Source organism: Gymnoscopelus braueri (genome assembly GCF_963280865.1).
Source record: "Gymnoscopelus braueri genome assembly, chromosome: 15".
NCBI lineage: Eukaryota > Metazoa > Chordata > Actinopteri > Myctophiformes > Myctophidae > Gymnoscopelus > Gymnoscopelus braueri.
In genome coordinates this window covers 35,227,216-35,247,215 of record NC_137620.1, presented here as the reverse complement: position 1 = coordinate 35,247,215, position 20,000 = coordinate 35,227,216, and the positions used below count along the sequence as shown (strand labels likewise).

Below are 20,000 nucleotides of genomic sequence, written 5' to 3'. Positions count from 1 at the left end.
CGAGAAGTGTCCATTTGGGTCGATTTTTACACTACACTACACTGCACACGTGCACGCACACGCACGCACGCACGCACGCACGCACGCACGCACGCACGCACGCACGCACGCACGCACGCACGCACGCACGCACGCACGCACGCACACACACACACACACACACACACACACACACACACACACACACACACACACACACACACACACACACAGGAAACTCACATGTTAAAGTCAGAAACATTCACGCCTCTCTCTCTCACTCTCTCTCCCGCTCTCTTTCTACAGTACGTGCGGCGCCAACAACAATGGTGGCTATTCATAACGTCAGCCATTCCGACGTGGCATGGCGGCGAGTGACATTTGCAGCCGCAGGCGATTAAAAATAAATACAAAAAATACTCCACCAGAAGCTCCCGAAATGTCAAACTATACGCAACAGGAGCGCCATTTTAATAAGTCCTCATTTAGCAAGCCCACTGGTATTCATTAACACCCCCGCTGTGGTCGCGTTGGACCCGGCCGCTTCTAATAAAGCCCCATTACCGCTTGGACTGGACAAATATCTGGAGAGGGGGGAGGGAGGGGGGGGGGAGTTGCCGAAACGCGGAGAGAGAGAGACCACAGATTGGCCCGGCGGAGAGAGAGGGGAAGGTAATCCAATCAAGGGCTCATATGAAAAAAGTGCCTAAGAGACTACGGGAGACTAAAAGTACGGAGGGAAACCGAATACAGGCTGCGGTGAATGAATACAGTGTTAAAACCCTCGATGTGTAACTGCTTGCATGGACCTCTGTCGCCTCGTATTACTGCTTTTGCTTGCGTTCCAATTAGTTGAATTATAGAGAGGGGAGGTTTCGCCCTCCTCGCCCCCCACCCCCCCCTCGGGGCTGAGAGTGGATACCGTTCGAGGACCGACTCTAGGTGACGTGATGCGATGTTGCGTGAGTCACTCAGCGATGGTGGAAAGTGGCAGAAAAGACGCTTTGCTTTGCTCAAGATGGATTTACTGCATAGTTTCTCCACGGGATTACATAACACATTTACTGTGTCTTTACTATCTATTCTGTAAAACATTTACTGTGTCTTTACTATCTATTCTGTAAAGACACGAAACATTCTCCCGATACTTAACCACTGGTATCCCAATTATTTTGGGCATGCCGTCATACTGTAGGTGAAAATAAAATATTTTGTCCGTTTTTTGGGCTTGTAGATCAGCTATTTTCAAAATAATGTAAATGCACTAGAATTGACATCATGGACGGCACTGTACGTGCGTTAACCTCAGGTACAGTACGCCGGTTTGGGAATCGAACCCCTCCTCGGCCATGAAAGGCTTCAGTCAAACCACCAGAGACCCTCTCTTCACAGGCACCAATCCTGGACATTAGGGGGGTTGGTGTGTGTGTGTGTGTGTGTGTGTGTGTGTGTGTGTGTGTGTGTGTGTGTGTGTGTGTGTGCGTGCGTGTGTGTGCACGAGTGTGTGGGAGAGGCAGACCACGTGAGCATGAAATCCAGTTAAAATATCACACCTCTGCCTACATGAAGCATGTCAGCAGATGTATTATAGATCACAGACGCAGAGGTCAGACAGCGAGGAAAGGCCAGGAGGAGAGAACACACAGGAGGGAGGGAGGTGCACAAAAGTGCGACAGGATGAAGGTATAGATGGGAAGTGACAGCAGGCAGAGAGAGGGGAGAGAAGACAAAGAGAGAGAGAGGGGGCTCAGACAAAGAACCACAACGCCACATGTTGGGGCGGAAACCTTGCATGTCCAAAACTGTTCTTTTTTTCCAGATCCAATGTAGTTATTATTTAGTCACCAGCTCTTGTTAATACTTTTCATTGGTTAGATATTTATAAAACCTACAGACGCACTTTGACACTTTCACTTTAACACATTTTCAAAAATGGCAAAAGTAGCAGAAGCTTTTGCTACTATTTTGTGACAAAACTGTGATGAAGTTAGTAAAATGCGGGGGGGAAAAACACATAAAAGGTTTAAATATGGAGATACAATGTTTCTGCCTGACAGCAACAATATATAAAAGGACTATGCTATGTCTGTATTTAATGTTCTTTATGGGTTTTCTTTCATAAATGAATGCCTATTTTAAGTGACGGGACGTGAGCTTGGAAAGCCGCTATTTTGGCTATTTTTTTTAAAACCTGGGAAAGTTTTGAAATAATGGGGAAGCCAGGTTCTCACAGAACATGTACAAGAAAACGTAGTAGTAGTACTATTTTGATTCTCTTGTACTAATCCTTTGTAAAGCAAAGGTTTTGTTTTCACCTGAATACGTGAACTGTATTTGCACTCAACGCTTCAATTCGTCTTAACAGGAAAACATCTCTCTTTAGAAATGCTTAAGCAGATTTCACGCAGACTTATCACCGTACCAAATATCCCTGCTATCCACCTCTTCATCCCTGTCGGTCCACATCTATTTCTGTCCCCTCATAACAGTAGCCTTGAATCCTTTATGGGAAAGAAATATTTTTTTTCTCCGGAGGCTGTAGATTAGCATGGCTGTAGCTAAGCAGAGAGACAGATAGAGAGGTAGAGAGAGAGAGAGAGAGAGAGAGAGGTGTGAATGAAAGGCAGCTTCACTTTATAACACCTCCACCTCTCTCTCTCTTTCTCTCTCTCTCTCTCTCTGTCTGTCTTCGCATCCCTCCATCTCGTCTGCCAGCCCGCGAGTGGCGTAGGGTGTGAAAGCAGGAAAGGTCAAGAAGGACGGGTGGGTACGGAGCGATGGAAGGGACAATAAGGACGGATTGAGGGAGGGAGGAGAGACGGATCACTGCGGAAGGAATGATGGCGTGCCTGCGGTGCATGTGTCACACCAGACTGGGGTCCACACTTTGCCACTTAAACCAGTGGTTCTCAACCTGTAATTTGTAACTCAGGTCCGCTTTACTAAGAATAGAGGGTTGAAGCCCTTTGTCATGAGGCTGAGAACAGAACCTGAGCCTGAGCATGTATTGTGCGTTAGATTCGATCAATAATTTGATGACCGGCGGAGTCTCCGGTAGGTCATTTGAGGTCATCCAATTATTGGCTTAAACAAAAAAAAAACTCAAGGCTTCGTGGGGTGTGTAATTGATAAAAAAATTGTAATTTTGGGGGGTGAACTAATCCACATCAAGCATTTAACCATGAGCACTGTTGTAGTTATAGTTGTGGTGTAGAAGTAGGCTACTGTAGTTATAATTATAATTAGTGCTTGGTGTGGATGACCCTTTACCGTTGGAGAGTTTTATAATTTACTACAAATTTAAATAATGTATTGCTTTGCATTAATATGACGACATGTATCATTTATTTATTCATGAAATGAATAACAAGTTTTGTTTCTGAAGGTTTTCAGGGCATACATGAGATAGTAAAGTACTTGCAAACGCCAATGCCCACCGACTATAGGTATCATTTAGAAGTGGGGTCACGGATCAAAAGGCAAGAGAGGTGTTCTGGTGGACTTGTCCTCTGGGCACAAAGAGAGACAGACAGGGGACGAGAGAGAGAGAGAGAGAGAGAGAGAGAGAGAGAGAGAGAGAGAGAGAGAGAGAGAGAGAGAGAGAGAGCGAGCTGGGTGGAGGTGAGAGACAGAGAGGGGAAATGTGTTAAATTCAGGTTAAATTGAAGAGGGATGTCTGGCCGAGCAAGGGAACAGAGGAAATAATATAAAAAGGTTTTGGAAAGGGATATATGAGAGAGAGATAGAGAGCGAGAGAGAGAGAGGGAGAGAGAGAGAGAGAGAGAGAGAGGGAGAGAGAGAGAGAGAGAGAGAGACATGCAATTTCTGAAAATAATGTCTTCTGACATGCGGGGGAAGATTCTGATATGATGGGAGCCAGGGCGGCGAGGGAGATGAGGTGAGGAGAGAGAGAGAGAGAGAGAGAGAGAGAGAGAGAGAGAGAGAGAGAGAGAGAGAGAGAGAGAGGTGGAGGACATGCAGCTAGGAGGGAGTGTCAGAGACTGATTGGCTGTGACAAGCTGTTGCTGATATGATGAGGACAGCAGACAATGGGACGAGAAGAAGATGACCTGCACCAAGAGAGACAGAGAGAGAGAGAGAGAGAGGGGGGGGGGGGTGAAAAGAAAGGTCATGGGCTAAGGAGGAAGGGAGCGAAAGAAGATAAAGTTAGAAAGAGAAAGGAGAGAAGGAACGATGTGCCAGATTACAGGTCCATGAAAGAACGCAAAGTCTCCTCTTTACGGAAAAGTGGAGCGGTAATAAATACAAAGAACAACTGAGAGAGAGAGAGAGGGAGACATAGAGGTGGGGAGAGGTGGAGAAAAGAGTGCAAGGAAGGAGAAAAAAAAGAAAAAAAACTAACAAAGCACAAGACTAAAGGTCGTTTCAGACGGGGAGCGGCCGACGCGCCTACTATGCCATTCATTTTCAATGAGAGGAGGGCGATTATTTGGGACGCGCGGAGAAGTTGAGGGCCGGTGACGCTCGCGGGCGGCAAGAGCTGGAGTGTGGTCAGCTTTTTTTCCCCCCGTTAAGGGACAAGGAGGACAAAATGACAATGATCGCGACGCGATCCCCACTGATCCGAGCGAGAACCCCCGCGTCAACCGCCGAAACGACCCTTAAGAGTCTAAAAGCAGCCCCCTAGAGGCCGTGCTACTCCTTACACCCAGCAGGACCATGACATTGCCATTCTTACGGTTTGTTCAGACGCGTCGCTTTGCGCCGCGTTTCAAGCTTGTGGATCTGCTACTTTTGATACTTTTTTTGTGACGCTGTAGTGTGATCAAGTAGGGCAGTGGTTTTCAACCTTTTTCATATCAAGGTCCATTATTTATTCGCCATTTGAGCCACGGAACCACCGTTTGATGAGAGTTAGACTCTCAGTTGTCGTTGGATAGGATTTTGTCCACAATTCCATGCTGTATTGATGTTGGTACCATAGGAGAGATGACAGGCAAACGTTGATCAAAATAACAATTATTCTACATTCTCTAATTGTGTACTTCTTGTAAATTAAGTGATGCAGATGTTTAACAATAATTTAACTCTTGAGAGTGTAAAATGAAACCAAATGGACCCGTAAGGGTCCATTTGGTTTCATTTTACACCCTCAAGAGTTAAAGATCTATATGGGTCCATTTGGTTACCAACTCTCCATCATTTAGCTGGGGACCACCTGGAACCCCCTCAAGGACCACTGGTGGTCCCCGGACCACCGGTTGAGAACCACTGAAGTAGGGCATTAATTTGCGACGCCGTCGCAATGACTAAAGTATAAATCAGGCTTCAGTGTGCGAGTGTCCTGAGACTCAGACACATCATTAGAAATCGCATTTCAAAACCACCAGGTATGTGGTTCAAATCTGATTAGCAAAAATCTGTTTCCATGTGGTGTTTTTTTTTTAATGTTCCGACTTGATAAAAAACAATCTGATTCAAATCTAGAAAAAGGCCAAAATGAGATTTTGGGATGCCAGTCAGAACATAGCCCTGGAGCGCTGCGTGTGATCTCATTAGTGGAGCAAAAAAACAAAATAGTTGGCGCTAGAGGAAAGGCCACGCGGTCAACAAAATCAGTAGAGTTCATCCTCGAACCAATCGATCGACATCGACATCATTAGAGGAAAGAGGAACGTGTGCGATCGCAAAATATGAAGCCCACGATCTGAACATGGCATCGTTATGAGAGAGAGACCCAATTTACATAAATCTTCATATTTTTTCTTTCCTACAGTGATTCATCCTCAATCCTCCGAGTGCTTCGACACTGGTGATACAACACGTTGCAAAAACAAGGTCAACAAAATCACACCGAGAGAGAGAGAGAGAGAGAGAGAGAGAGAGAGAGAGAGGAGAGAGAGAGAGAGAGAGAGAGAGGGAGAGAGGGAGAGAGGCAAGAGAGACAGAGAAAGAGACAGACAGACAGAGAGAGAAGAAAGGCAGACAGAAAGAGACAGAGAGATAGAGAGAGACAAGAGAGACAGACAGAGACAGGCAAAGAGACAGCGAGAGAGAAGAGAGAGAGAGAGAGAGAGAGAGAGAGAGAGAGAGACAGAGAGACAGATAATACAGTACGAATAGTAGCGGCACACCTTTAATCTTCACCACCTCATTTACATGACAGATAAAGAGGCAGAGGTAGAGCGAGACAGAGAACGAGAGACAGAGAGAGAGAGAGAGAGAGAGAAAGAGAGAGCAAAGCTATTTGGGATGAGATCAGAGAGGGAACAGAGAGAACAGTAGGAGAACGAGAGAGAGAGGGAGGGAGAGAGAGAGAGAAAGAGAGAGGGAGAGAGGGAGTGAGTAATTGAGACAATGATCAGCAGTGATGGAGGGATGCGGCGTGCTAGAGGTTGGAGGAGAGGAAGGGCGTCGCTCTGCCACCCCCGGCTCGACAGGAAGACCGGGGGCGGGGGGGAGGGGGAGGGGGAGGGGGGGAGGGGCGGAGGAGGGGGAGTAAAGTGGAAAAACTCAATTAATGAAATAAAACCGCAGTCAACCTCGATCAGAGCACAGCAGCACTGGAGGCTGGGGGGGGGGGGGGGGGTTCTATCAAAGCCTGATTAATACTTGGGTTTGCGCATCGTGTCGCACACCGATAACAGACGAGTCGCAAGCTCACAAGGCGTCGCAGTGCGACAGGTTGTGTGAGCTTGTAGATCGGCTATATTTCCGATGCCCGACACGTTAAGTATAAATCAGGGGGATCCATTCTATCTGGGAGATCAGCGAGAGCTTGAGACCTTTTTGCCATCTCACTTTGTTTTCTCTCTCTCTCTCTCTCTCTTTCTGGCTGTTTGAAATCACTCCCTACTCATTATATAGTGCACTACACGGTGATTACGCCATTTTGTAGTGGTGTCCGAACGTATAGTGCTCATTATTATTATTCCCTGTGCTCCTTTTATCCCATGATGCATTATGAAAAGTATAGGTACAACCGATGGTCATTATCGCAAACCCTATTAAGAAAAACGCAGACTTGAGTGACAGAAATTATCATCATTAATGATGACCTGTGTAGTGTCTCAAATGTTTTTCTCTTTTGTTTTGTTTTTCGAGTTCATTACAGTCTAGTGAATGAGTCAGTGATTTTGGACAGGGCCTCTGTCTTTCGTTCTCCGTATACCTCGCTCCGTCTCTTCCCTTTCACTTGGCCACCTATCTGTCGCCTTCCCTTTGTCTGTCTCTGTCCCCATCTCACCTGGTCGCCACCACTCTCTCTCCCTCTTTATCCATCTCCCTATCATCTCTCCACCTCCTATCTCTCTCTCTCTCTCTCTTCCTGTCTCTCCGTGTCATATCGCAGGGTCACACCGGAGGCCGCGCCGTGCCTTCCTTCGCGGCAGCTCAAATTTAGCCGTCGCTGCTCGCCGCCGTGTAAGCCGAGCAGGCCGCCGAAGCGCTGCATCGCCTTGTTTTTGGTCGGTCATGTCCGGACGCGTCCCCCGGCACCCCGGCTTGTGTTAGCAGCAACGCTCAGCATTGTCCTCTGACACCTCAGCAGCTTTTACACAGCAAGGCTTCTCACAAACGCCAGCCATACTTTTAAGTTAAGTTCAGCTCACACACCTGGACACTTTTGACTTGTTTCTCTCCTGCTGTCTCCTCACATAAACTACAAAGTGATGTTGTGCGCATGAACAAAAAATTCACTCTCCCAATTCTTCAGTGATGTGTCAATAAAGCTTTATTTTATTTTATTTTTATTTTTATTTATTTTCAATTAAAAAAAGCTAATATTTTCATAAATAAGGCTTAACCCATTAAGACCTGAGGCCATTCTTAAAAAAAATCTAAATCCTAACAGTTTTTTGAAAAAAAATGTAAAAAATATTTTTTCAATATTTTTCAAAAATAGCAGATATACAAGCTCGTAGCGCGGCACTCGGTGCCGCGCTATGAGCTTGTATATCTGCTATTTTTGAATAGCCAAAGAAATCTAAAGTGACACAGATGCGTTCCAGGTATTAATGGGTTAAGTGATGAATTCATAATGTAGGTTTTTTTAAGGTTTGAGCCTCTCTTGGATTTTGAGCTGAAAAGGTTTGGGAACCACTGCTTTAGTGCGTGCACGTGCAAATGGAGTGTGCGCGCGTTCAAGTGCATAGCTCATACCTCACATGCACATACCTCATTGTTTTGAATCTGTCTTATCTCGAGCGGTGAAGTGAGCACTTCAAATGTGTCAGCGACTGTGCGGGTGTGAATGTATTGGTGTGTGTGTGTGCGCATAGGAATGTATATGATGTAATGTGTGCATCGATCAAGCTTTGTTTATGCAGCGCATTTCATACATCAGGTGCAACTCAATGCGCTTCATTGAAAAGAAAGCTTAAAAAGAAAGGCAAACGTTTCCGTCGGGCAGAAACCTCTTATCTCCATTTTCTTTTCTTTTTTATTACTGCCCTACTTCGTCATACTACAGTGTCACAAAAAAAGTGGCAAACATAGTCGATCTACAAGCTCTAAGCGTGGCGCATCGTGGCGCGTTTTGAGCTTGTAGATCCGTTTTTTTTTGTTGTTGTTGCTATTTTTTTCTTTGAATCCTTAAAAGTAACAGTTTTGGACATGCAAGGTTTCCACCTGAGAGCAACGATAATGAAAAAGAATAAGATAAAAAAAAACAATAACAAGAAATACATTTAACGATAAATAAACTAGACATAAAATAACTGGACTAGAGCTAAGCGCTGAACAACCTTCAGGCGCTGTTGTGGGTCCACACACATGTAGTGTTGTGCATGAACACAGTAAAAAGTTCATTGAGGGTGCTCGTGTTTTTGGTGAATGGTGAACCCGAGGTGTTTGTTGTAACTAATACATGTGAGCATCGTTGACTCCCGTTTCGTTAACTAACGCTTACGGTTGCAAGTTGTGTGAATAAACATCTGTGAATTCATTCATTCACACTGATCCCAGCAGGGAACAATCACACACACAAGTGACTCTTCCATTGACTACTGACATAGCCTACAGGACTTAAAACCCTATATACATGGTTGACTGGACTTAAAATCCTATATACTTGGTTGACTACAGTGCCCTATAGGTCTATACTAGGCCCCCACGTTTTGTCCCTGTATACTAAATATCTTTGTTTAAAATAGCTGATCTACAAGGTCACAACACGTCACCATGCAACGTGTTGTGAGCTTGCAGATCTGCTATTTTATATTATGTGAAACTACAGGTTAAAGCTTGGAGGCATAAATCAATCAATTTTGTGTTTTTGAACTGTTGTCTGATTTGGTTCAGGCTAAATGAAATGTATACCTTGATAGCAGCTCTTTTGTTTGCTTTCAGCATAATATGACCTACTGTTTAAGTGGAAAAACCTTATATTGACGATGTTTTTTAATAATTTAATTTAATGTAATAATTGTTTTTAAATCTGTCATTCTATTGTAGTACAGAGTAATACAATTCGTTTGGGAAGTAGGCAGAGGCAATGGGGCTGAGGATGGTTCTATTAAGAAAGAAGAATAGCTCACTGCAGCTCATTTTTAAAAAAGCAGAAGAAACTAACATGAACCGGTACATTTTTGGGACTGTTAGTTCATTTTAATCTGTGTGAACGTTAACTTTGAGCTAGCTCTTGTGTGGTTGTGAACTAACTTGCACACAACACTGCTCGCACGGAACCGTCTGAACTAGAAACACACACAGACGGTATAAGTGCAAATTGGAACCCACTTCCAGCAATGACAGCTTCATTAATGGCAGCCACAGTAAAAGAATGTGGCGCGGATCAAACGACGAATAAAACAAACAACCTCACAAATGAGGAAAAACAGCCAGGCATACAAAATAAAGCGGTGGAACTTCACTCTCTCTATCTCTCTCTCTCTCCCTCTTTTTCTCTCCATCTCCATCTCTGTGTCATGCCGCGTTGGAGCTTGTCTCTCCCACGCTAGCCTGTGGTGCGCGATGGCTGTGCTTGGCCGTGCCAGTTGTGTGTGTAATGAACGCAACGGCACGTATGCTAATGCTAACGTGGAAGACACAAATGCGAGTGGGTGTTGTTTTTGTTTTGCCCGCGGCATGTTGATGTACTATGTGTTGGAGGAGTTGGTGTGTGCGTGTGTGTGTGTGTGTGTGCGTGTGTGTGTGTGTGTGTGTGTGTGTGTGTGTGTGTGTGTGTGTGTCTCTGCATGCATATTTCTCACTGTGAGTGAGTTTGATGAGTGAGAGCGCATGTGAACGACTAATTTGAGTGTGTTCCCCATCTGGGCAAACGAAGCTGACGCGTAGCTTCACAACAGCTTTGCTTTAAACCACTGAAATCCTATACTTCGTAAAAAAAATAGCAGATCTGCAAGCTCACGTGTGGTGGTGATTGCGTCGCACTGTGAGCTTGCAGATCAGCTATTTTCGCCAACTGTTCGCCTATTATGACATGCCCAGAATAGGGACGCTAGGATTCATGAGGTGACCCGACCGCACCCGCAGCACACCGCCAATAGACTACCAAATAGCTACTTCCTACCTGTTTATTTTGTGCGTATGTCCGTTTGTTTTTGGAAAAAAGGAAGCACTCCATATATTTGAACTGAAAATGTATATCTTGATACCGTGCTTCACAATAAAAATATTTGAAACAAATAGCTACTTCCCCCGTACAAGCAGGCTTGCGAATGAGGAAAAACTAAAGAAATGCCGAAAATATTACCCCCCCCCCACACACTTTGCCCTATTTATATTTTTTTTATATTCTCCTTGTTGTTGTTTAATATTATTATTACTATTATTGCAGCTACAATGTCTGAGCAACCAGAACTAAATAATTATAGTTGTACTGTATGTGCCTGTGCACCAGAATACACAATAAAGAAACCTGGAGCAATGAACCTCGTTCTCATAGTGGGGTCCATGCAGGCACCAGGGTTCAGGGATCCAAATGGACTCTTACAGGTCTGTACCTCTGAGAGTTATAGGGTTTCTTGAAATAAATGAAAAAAAGGTTGAGAACCACTGCTATTTAGTGGTGGGCGGGAGGGAGGGGGGGGGGGGTCATCAGGAACACAATTTACAGTCGCCTTCCTGTTCAAATTTGTAGTCCTCCTCTCTCGCCTGTGGGTCCGTGCACTGTATCCATGTGTCACCTAGCTGAAGGATTCATGCTCTCTCTCCCCTCTCTCTCTCTCTCTCCCTCTCCAAACACAAACCAAAACCCTCGGAGTGAGCCGTCGAATTTCCTGTAACTAAAAACGTCGTCATAAATCTCCTCGCACCAGCTCCTTTCTGAACCTGGCCCTGTGACGCATTAACGAAGCCATCACAAGCCATTACCTCGCCGCCGCCGCGTGGGGAGAGAGGGGCATTAGCTTGTGTACCGAGACAGAACGGGCATTATTTTAGCTCTCTCTCTCCCTCTCTCTCTCTCTCTCTCTTGAAAAGAAAACTGGGAAAAAATGACTCCGGTATTATTTTCACTTAACCCTTTAAGACCTGGAACGCATCTGTGTCACTTCTTGATTTGAGCTAAAAAGCATTATTTTACACTTTGGCTATTCAAAAATAGCAGATATACAAGTTCATAGCGCGGCACCGAGTGCCGCGCTATGAACTTGTAGATCTGCTATTTTTGCAAAATCGTGAAAATGTGTGCAAATCTTTGAACATATATTGTTTAAAGCGAACATTTTTAACTCTATTCTTTGATTCTGGGGGTCCCTGGAACAAAACATTTTGAGATGGAGGTCGGCGGCCAAATACATATCATTTTGGGGGTCCTTGACATAAAAAAAGTTTGAGAACCACTGATATAGAAACAAACGTTTTTTTCTGAAAACTGTTGGGATTTAGAAGACATTATGTAGAATCGGCTTCAGGTCTCAATGGGTTAAATTCCACTTCCAAATGCATATAGCGCACCATTACCTCCAACAGAGCATGAGCTTCTTTCCCTCCCTAACTTGTTTTACTGCTAAGGATGCAGATTTTTGGATGGTTTCTTTGGGGGGGGGAAGAGGGTGCCTATACCCCTCCCTCCACCACCCTATTGTTGCAAACAAAGGCGCTCTGTCGTCGGCTGCATTGTGGGAGGATCAGTGAGGAGAACTCACAAGGACAAAGTCAAAGATGTTTGTGCTGCTTTCACACCACTTTACCACTGTCTCGTGGTAAAAAAAATAAAAACCACCACTGTGAGGGTTCTGGGAAGTGGTGGAAAGTAATTCACTCAAAGTACTGTGATTTTGAGGTACTTTTACTTTACTTTAGTGTTTAAATGTTTCAATACGTTATACTTTCTACCCTACATCTCAGAGTCCAATATTGTACTTTTTAACTAAAACTTGAGTTACTTACTGCCGTAGTTACTTTGCAGATTTTGATCATTATTACAAAACATACATTAACCAGAGAAAAAATAAGCCCTAATTGTAATAGTTTTGGCTATTTAAAAATAGCCGATCAACAAAAATGTGAGTACTTACTTTGGTATTGTAAGTATATTGATCCCAAAACGTTTGTACTTTTACTCCAATACAGGCCTTTTTATATTGTGGTATTTCTACTTTTACTTAAGTAAAAAAAAAAGTCTGAGTACTTCTCCCACCACTGTTTTGGGTCAAAGAGGGGTCATGGGTTGCATAAAGCATGTTGTCGTGTACAGTACGTGCGGGACGGGTTCCCACTTCCCTCACGGAACAACACAGAGACCCAGACGGCCGGTTAATGGGTGAAATTAGCGCGCAACTGGAGAGGACTATATATAGATGCTGGTACCAGTTCCACACAGTCATGGTCACAGTCACAGGTTAAGAGTCCCATGACAGGCCGCGTGTTGGACAAATACTGACGCAGGCACGCACACGCACACGCACACACACACACGCAGAGTCATGCCACGACATACAGGAATCCAGTCACAGGGACAAAAATCTCATGCCATCACGTAATTTCACACATGCCTCTATACAGGAGACCCAATTACAGTCAGGACATCAGCTACACACACGCATCAAGCCACTGACTCTCTCTCTCTCTCTCTCTCTCTCTCTCTCTCTCTCTCTCACACACACACACACACACACACACACACACACACACACACACACACTGAGATGGGACGTGGAAATGAGATCAGTGTCTCTGCTGGCGTGCGGTTGATCTCTCCTCTGCACTCCATGACATTTTAATTCACTGCAGTTATTCGCTTTCTATCCATCCCATTGTATTAACATCACTTTGTCCCCCCCCTACACCCCACACACACACATACACACACACACACACACATTACCCCCTTCATGTCTTTTCCAGGTCCCTGTGCAGGGGGGGGGGGATAGCGAGGGTAGGGTGGCGACATCGGATCACTTCGCATTAACCTCCACCACTAAAAACAAACTGGGCCATTGGAGACCCAGTCGAGTGCCCCAACAAAAAAAATGAGAGCTAGCATGAGGACTGCACCCTGATCTCCGCTTCTGACATTCACACACATACTAGAGCTCGATCCGTACAGCAATCTTTGGGCCGATACCGATAGATAGACCTTTATCTTGATCCTGCGGGGGGGGGGGGAACTTCAGTCGCCCCAGAGCAGCACAGCAGTTAACCCATTGAGACCTGAGGCCGATTAAAAAAATATCTTAAAAAATATATATATATATATTCAAAGATTTGCACACATTTTCACGATTTTTCAAAAATAGCAGATCTACAAGCTCGTAGCGCGGCACTCGGTGCCGCGCTATGAGCTTGTAGATCTGCTATTTTTGAATAGCCAAAGAAATCTAAAATGACACAGATGCGTTCCCGGTCTTAAAGGGTTAAGATACTCTTACAGCCCCGTAGCACTTGACCTAGCCTTGACGACCATGCTGAGTCTTATTATGCAACGGTTCAAATGTAATTTAGATAGCGTGTTATTTAGACAGATGCTGGGTTCATGTGTTGACCTGGCATCCTATGGTTTGTAAAGTTTCAATGTACAGATTTTTTTTGTTCGTTGATATTATACTGTTTAGACTGATCCTAGATTACTGAGGCGCTACACTGTCTCTCTGCATTTGATGATGAATGCGTTTACCTTGCTTACTGTAAATCGCTCTGGATTAAGAGTGTCTGCTACATGACTAAATAATAAATAGTAAATTGTTACAGGGTAAGAGAAGTAATGCAAGATACAGCAGGGTAAGGTAAAAAAAACAATTGACACAAGAATCCTACTGTCCGTATTTTGGGGCTAACAATCAACGGAAATAGCCGATCTACAAGTTCTTGTAGATCTGCTATTTTCGTTGAAGATATTTAGTGTAGAGGGAAAACAGGATTGGGCCTAGTATGGAGTCTAGTATGATATCGATACATCGGCCGACACACACACACACACACACACACACACACACACACACACACACACACACACACACACACACACACACACACACACACACACACACACACACACACACGCGCGCGCGCGCGCGCGCGCATGTGTGCAGATGAGTGAGAGAGATTGTGATTTAACATGGCAGATGTGCTGTTTATAATCTAGTTGTGAGGCAGGACATCTAAACACTGTTCAGCACCACACAATGCACAGGCCTGCAAACAACACCACTGTCTGCTGGCTGACACACACACACACACACACACACACACACACACACACACACACACACACACACACACACACACACACACACACACACACACACACACACACACACACACACACACACACACACACACATCCCAGATTTATTACACACACATTGTGCTGGTGAAACAACACGATACAACACAAACAACACAACCGAACATGGCTGGCTACATCCACGGGCAGATTTATGACGTGCTACAGTATTGTGATTGCGCAACACACAGCATCCAGCTGTGTGTTGTTGCTGCTCATGCATGCGTGCTTTGCTAAATGTGTGTGTGTGTGTGTGTGTGTGTGTGTGTGTGTGTGTGTGTGTGTGTGTGTGTGTGTGTGTGTGTGTGTGTGTGTGTGTGTGTGTGTGTGTGTGTGTGTGTGTGTGTGGGTGTTGTGTGTGTGTTGTGTGTGTGTTGTCAGTGTGTACATCTCTTTATGAATGCACTGAATGCCTTGCGTCCGCATGTCTGTGTATATCATTCCCATCTTTGTTTGCATTCTGCATTGTGTAAGCATTATGTGCATGCGTGCGTGTATTTCCTTCAAGTCTATCCATGTGTGCAAATCCGTTTAACGAATGTCATGAGTGTGTACAGTATGTTGTGTGTGTGTGTGTGTGTGTGTGTGTGTGTGTGTGTGTGTGTGTGTGTACTGTACGTGTCTGTTTGTTTTATTTCTGTTTCATGTTACGTGTGCGCCTACGGTCCATAATGTGCTTTGATGCCTGGGAGGGAGGGTTAATCATGGCTGACCTCCGCTACATTAAAAACACGATGCTTCTCGCTGCGTCTCCGCATCAACAAATTATCTCGTACAGCTGCTAAAGCTGCTTACGCCAGACTTGTACTCGACGAATCGCGTGTCAGCAAATAGACAATAGGCTTGTAGATCGGCTACCAACGCGCCACACCGCTGTGCAATTAAGTTCAACCGTAGTACAGAGAGACGTGCTGTAAACAGAGAGAAACGGATACACAAAGAGAGAAGCACGAAAGATAAGGACTGATTATACAATATTTATTTACAAAAAAAAGAAATAATAAAAAAAAAAAACTGTCTTGAAAGAGATAAAAAACTAATCATGGCTAAGTGGGGTTGTAGGCCAAGTAAACCAGGACCTCCCCATGGAAAATAATGCACAGTGTAGCTAAAGAAACATACATAATGGACTTGAAGGCAGGCAGGCAGGCAAGTACAAAGAGAGGGAGGGAGAGAGAGAGAGAGAGAGAGAGAGAGAGAGAGAGAGAGAGAGAGAGAGAGAGAGAGAGAGAGAGATCTAAAAATACAAAAAAGAAAGAAGGAAGATATAAGGAAGGCAGGCCATTAAAGAGACGCCTGGTGACCGGGCCGAGGAGGCTTGTGTAACATCTAAAGTGCTAGCCATGTAGGACAGTCATCACCAATGTTCCTAACAACAACTGGGTCAGTGTTCCCGTCCCAGGGCCACTGAGGGCATTCTGCGTGTGAGTGTGTGTGTGTGTGTGTGTGTGTGTGTGTGTGTGCGTGTGTGTGTGTGTGTGGGTGGGCTCGTGTGTGAGTTAACGGTGTGTGCGCGCGCCTGCAGCCGCCGAAGGAGAGCACACGACCGCTTCCGTCCACCCGATCGCACAAGGCGAACGCAATAAACCTCCACCGTCCCCGAGGTTCCTCGTGGAGTGCCCTTTATGAAGCGGACCGCGGTGCATATTGAACGAACGAGCGGTGGCCCATCAATACTTGATGACCAAACTTTATCGGCGAATCCCCCGCGTGACTAACGGCACGTCACGGCACAGATTTTCAGCGAACGCGGCAATTGGGGCGGGGCCGGGGGAATCGGTAACCTGGGTTTGGCGGTCGTTGTGGGATGTAGCGTTTTGTCCGGGGTGGGATGAAGGGATGCTGAGAACGGGGGGGGGGGGGGGAGCCCACACTTGAAGACAGCGCCCCTGCAGGGGGCCTGTCTGGCTGGCTGTCAGTAGGGCGCCACATTTAGCAGATTTTGGGGGGTGTTTCGAGCATGTCCTTGTCTGGCAGCATGTGTCCATCTTTAATGTTTGTGTGTGTGTGTATGTGCGTGTGTGCGCGGCGCGCGCACGCGTGTGTGTGTGTACATGTGTGTGTGTGTGTGTGTCAGCCCTCTCCATTATATCAGCCACTAGATTGGAGGCCTGCAGAAATGGGTCATCTCCTGCATTTTACTTCCTCTGCCCCCCCCCCCCCCTCCCTGTCGTTCTCTCTATCTTTCTTGCTGTCCCCTGCTCTTTGCTCACAGAGCCGTGAATTTGGCTGTTTTTTTTCCCCCGTTCTTTCTTTCCTCTCTCCCAGCTTCACTTATTCCCAAGTTGCTCCCAGAATAAAAACTGAAACACCTCCACTCGTCCACTCCACCCACGGCTGCCTGGATCTGGGTTAAACCAGCCGGCTCCATCACTTTTACACACACACACACACACACACACACACACACACACACACACACACAGAGACTTTCATCGTCCTCTTGTGTGTCCACTAGTGTCTGGCTCGGGGCCTAGCTCATGGTGGCATGAGCTAAGAGTCTCTAGAGGTGGTGACGCGCGCGCACACACACAGACACACACACACACACACACACACACACACACACACACACACACACACACACACACACACACACACACACACACACACACACACACACACACACACACACACACACACACACACACACACACACACACACACACACACACACACGCTTGCATTCACTATGGGGCACACCTGTTGTGAAAGGGAAGAGTTAACCCAGGTAACAGGATACCACGGTGGATACCCAATGACTAATAGCACTGGAGGGGTCTCTCTCTCTCTGTGTCTCTCTAAGTCTGTTCCTCTCCTCAGTAGTCCATTAAGAGCCCCCCATTAGCTCATCGCTCGTCCTCTTGTCGTTTTTGGGCCAGTGAATCCACCCCCCCCGCGTCCCCCCTCACTGCTAACGTTCCACTATTCATCCACGACATCCCATAGGCGATACCACCCACCCAACACACTCACACACACACAAAAAAGCGATCACGACGCACGTGCGTGCGTACTAGCAAGTACAAAAACAGAAACGCAAAGGAGTAGGCTTAAATACAGACCCTGATATGGTCATACACACACACACACACACACACACACACACACACACACACATACACAAGGAGGGACAAGCACGCATGCGTTCACTCGCTAAATCCCAGCACGTAACTGAGCCAGTAATTCACCAGAATTACTGGCTCAGTTACGACCTGAACTGTCCATTTTCACATGTTTCTTTTCACTATGTTCGAGACTCTAATCCACCACACAAAAAACAACATCTAATAGTAGTGGTGTTATTATTAAGATTTTCTACTTTATTAACAGAAATAGCAGATCTACAAGCTCACGATGCATCACATCGCGACACGTTGTAAGCTTGAAGATCTGCTTGTTTCATTATTTTAGTGTGACACTGTTGTACGATTAAGAATAATCTAGCTCTTACTTGCTTAATCAGAGCTATTGATTTAGTTGCTTATATTTAAAAAATCTATTAGATTCCGTGCTTCTCAATTATTCGATTAATCAATCAATAATTGCTAAAATAATAATCGATAGTTGCAGCCCTAAACTAAAGAACCTCATCTTTCAAATACAACCTTTGACCCCTCCACCTGTCTCTGGTACCTCTCTCTCCCCTTCCCTCCCTGCTCTCTCTCTCTCTCTTTCTCTACTTCCTTTTAATTATTATCTTAATTCTCTCATTTTTCCACACAGCCCTCGCCTTTGTTTGGCGGCATTCTCCCGGGGGGCAGAAGCTATCTGTGACATTGTCTGTCATTGCCACACTAGAGAGAGAGAGAGCGAGTCAGCATGTGATGCCAACGCGCCCGCAGACGCTGGCGTGCGTTCTCGCTCCCGCTAACACGCGTCTGATGAAATGACGCGGATGCGTTTGAAATAAAAAATAATGGATGAATAAAGAGCCCTTTGGTCCTGGGCAAGATAAGGTTCTCGTGTACATCACGGCTGACTTTGAGGCGACTCTTGTTGTTGTTGCCCGTTGTTGTTGTGGTCGGGCGGTGACATTCAGATAACGCAGAGGCAGGCGTTGATAAGAACCCGTCCGGATGATGTTCGAGCACGGCCGCGGAACAACATGTAGATAAAGCTGGAAACATTAGTGGAGGCTCTATCTCGGGGCTCGCTTTGAAAGGAGGGGGGCGGGGGGGGGGGGGGGTGGGGGCGATGTTTAGCCAGCGCTAAGGAACCTCCCCGCTTGAAGAGACGACGTCTGACAGATGTTGAAGCGTCACTGAAGAGACAAGGTTTCAACTGAGGAGACCATGTTTAGCTTCATGCCAGATCTTTGAAGTGTCTCTGGGCGAATGGGATAATGGAACAGTGGGGGGAATGGAGATAGAGAGAGAGAGAGAGGGAGAGGGAGGGGGAGGGGAGGGGGGGTTGTTCCAGGGGAAGGACAAAAAGTCTCAAAAAGACGGAGAGCGAGGGACGGAAAGGAAGAAAAAAAAAATAAGAAGAAGGAAGTGGGTCAACAGTCTGAAGGGAGGAACGTGACGCGGAGCTGTGACGCGGAGCTGTGACACGTAGCGTGCGCCAGCACGCATGTGCCAGAGAGAGAGAGAGAGAGAGAGAGAGAGAGAGAGAGAGAGAGAGAGAGAGAGAGAAAGCGAGGGGGGGGGCCTCCGGTAGCAAAGGGAAGGATGGCGAGGAGGTGGTTTCTAAATTAAGAGAGAAGGAGGGAGTGAAAAGCGAAGGAGAAGAAAGGAGGCAGGAGTTGGGGAGTCTGGAGCCGGCGCAGGAGAAAGGGACGCTCTCTTTAAATGTCACTTATTTCTGGGCGATATTAATGTCAAAGACACACAACTTAGCCGAAGAGTGTAAGTTTGCTTTCTTGGAAATTGCGCCCGTGGGCACACAAAACTTTAGGGACTTTCGAGTGTTCCCCTCCCCCCCCTCCCCCTGTCGGGGTAGGGGTGGGTGGGGGGCGTTGGTGGGAGGGGGGGGGGGCGGCGGCAGTGCAGCGGTGACGCTGTACATCTTAAAGACAGTAATTACACATAACTGTCAGTCTAATTAAGGCTTTTAATGAACTCTATGAGAGCCCCGGCATGAACAAAAATCACCAGCCTCTGGGAACCACTTGTGTGTGTGCGCACGTGTGCTCATGTGTGCGCAAAACTGCGCATGTGTGTGTATGTGTGTGTGTGTGTGTGTGTGTGTGTGTGTGTGTGTGTGTGTGTGCGAGCGTGCGCGCACATCTGCACACGCGTGCGTAGGAGGTAGATGATAGGTCTCGAAGGAAGTACCCGCACGACATGCACGTCGTTTTGGAGGCCTATAATCTGACACATGCACACACACACACACACACACACACACACACACATGCATACTCGCT

The 20,000-nt window shown here is 46.1% G+C and overlaps 1 protein-coding gene across 1 annotated transcript in view; it reads right to left on the bottom strand.

Moving 5' to 3' along the window:
* The window catches only part of efnb3b (ephrin-B3b), a gene marked incomplete at its 5' end in the record, with an annotated part of 76,071 nt that overhangs the window by 15,594 nt on the left and 40,477 nt on the right, over positions 1-20,000 (bottom strand). The gene's annotated exons all lie outside the window — the stretch shown is intronic.